We start from the raw sequence: 2,307 nt of genomic DNA, 5'->3' as shown, positions 1-2,307 counted from the left end.
TTGGTATTCAGTCAAAGACTCAAAAGGATCTCCATTCAAATGTCTGAAGGAGCTCTTTCTCAGCGTATCTCTCTTCACTTGCATACTGCTGTGCACCTAATTTCAGCCACCCTGGTCTTTCAGAGCTTCAGTCCATCTCCTCAACTCAGAAAGTCTATATAGGATTCCCCTCTGTGAGTCATAGTTTGGGAATTACCTCCAGACATAAAGTCTAGGCAATGTAGAGCCCACCTCCTTTGTTCCCTTTTCTCATATCACAGTCCATTTCTGCCTGTTGTTCAATGTCTGAAAATAGTTGTTTCCTATATTTTGGCCATTTTTCTAGGTTTTTATTATGAAAAGTTAATTCAGGACTGTCTTATACCCTCATGGTCAGATGAAGAAGTCTGCCTGTTTTAATTGCTATCGTTAAGCCAATATCCCATGGCTTATTTAATCCCTCAACACTAAGGATTTAGTGTTATTTGTCTAATTTTTAAAATTATTTTTTTATAATAGTGTTTCTACTTATTTCTATAATTTTTAGAAAAATTATATATGGTGCCAATATGAACGTTAGTATTAAAAATGCTTTTTTTTCCCTTTAAAGGATATTTCCTCAAGATTTAGAGTTACCAGAACAAAGTATATGAATAATTTTATAGTTCTCATTGCAATATTTTCTTAATTGTCTCCAGAAAGATAAAACCCATTTATAGTGCCTCTAGGAATATGAATACATATTTCTCCTGATTACTAGCATTGAACTTTATCACTTTAATTTTCATTAGTTGAAATCGTGAGTAATGGTGCTTAGAAAATGGTTCAATTTATTATTTTTTTCTTATATTGCTAGGAAAATTGTGCTTTTTCCCATCGGATAATTAAATGTCTGAATTTTCTTGTGTATAAACTATTTGTTCCTCAATCTTGACGATGTGTTGTGTGGAATAATGGTATTTACATTGTAGGACCTCATTATATTTTGTAGGATAGTAAGCTATTATCCATTGCATGTTTTACATAGCTTAAGCCCCTCTTAGTTTACATATGATTTTCATTTTTATGTCTCTTTAAAAGCAACAGATTGTTAGATTTTGTTCTTAATTCTGTCAATGGCTCTTCTTTATCTAGAGGATTTCATCTTTTTGACTTAAATATAATTGATACATTTGTATTTTTCACCACCTTCTAAGTACATTTTCAATTGCTACCATGGCTTGTTTTCTCTTTTTATTTGCATAGCTGCTGTAGTAAATTTTAACATCTTGATTTCCTTTCATTCTTCACTCTCAATCTACTGGACTTGAAATTCCACAGACCATATCTGTATTGTTTCTGCCATAAACCTAGTGTCTAGCACAGTGTGTGGAACATTGATTTATTCATTTAAAAATAATTATTGAGATCTTCTATGAATGCTGTGGAGACCAGGTATGTGGATTAACCCAGTAGTCAGAACTCTTAAGAGTCAAGTTTGTATCTTGTGCTTCCCATATTTTATGGTGTTATCTATAGATATGCAAATAGACATGTTTCTTTGTTAATCATGTCCTCTGGGAATGTACTAGATAATTTCTGGTTTAAAGGGCTTTCATCCAATTCAAATCTGCATTGCCCTTCATGAAAGTTCTTGCAGCTGTTGGATTTGGGGTTGACAAATTGAGTACCTCGTTTTGGCTCATAAAAGAAAGGTCAACCTGGCCTGAGTTAAAGATTAAGTTAAAGGTCATCCTGACCTTGAAAGGTCAACCTGGCTGGCCCTGTGTAAATACTGACAACCCCATTTCTCTTAGCTTTGTATAAGTTTTCCCCAAAGCCTACCTTTTCTATTCTCTACAGTTTAAGGAGTAAACTCCAAATTTGTTTTATTCTTACATCTCTCAAAGTTTTATTTCTTCTTAAATCCTTAAAAGAGCCCATCTTTAATTCTGATGTTTAAAACATTGATCAGAAGCTGACTTACCTTGAGTGTGGCTACTATGTGGATTTCCGTCACTCTCTCCCAGTGACTGAATTGAAATTTCCATCCAGGTTAGAATATTGATCTTCAATGATTTCTGTTAGCACTGGACTTTCCCCTGGAGCCCTAGACAGTGTTGGGATCTGTTTGTTCTACTCAGATTATCAAGTTCCTGCCAAGACTCCCAAGGCTTGCTCATTTTTCTTGCATTATTGTGCCTGCTTTTGTGATTTGGTCTCGATTTAAGTTGCTATACAGGTGCACCTTCCACCTTATTGAGTGGATCTTTGTGCCGATGCAATAGCCTTCTAAAACTTTGCATGAACTGCCAAACACTTGGTTCAAATGAAATCCTATGCAGAAGT

The sequence above is a fragment of the Cynocephalus volans genome, chromosome 12, assembly GCF_027409185.1.
Source record: "Cynocephalus volans isolate mCynVol1 chromosome 12, mCynVol1.pri, whole genome shotgun sequence".
Lineage (NCBI taxonomy): Eukaryota > Metazoa > Chordata > Mammalia > Dermoptera > Cynocephalidae > Cynocephalus > Cynocephalus volans.
This window is presented reverse-complemented; position numbering follows the sequence as displayed.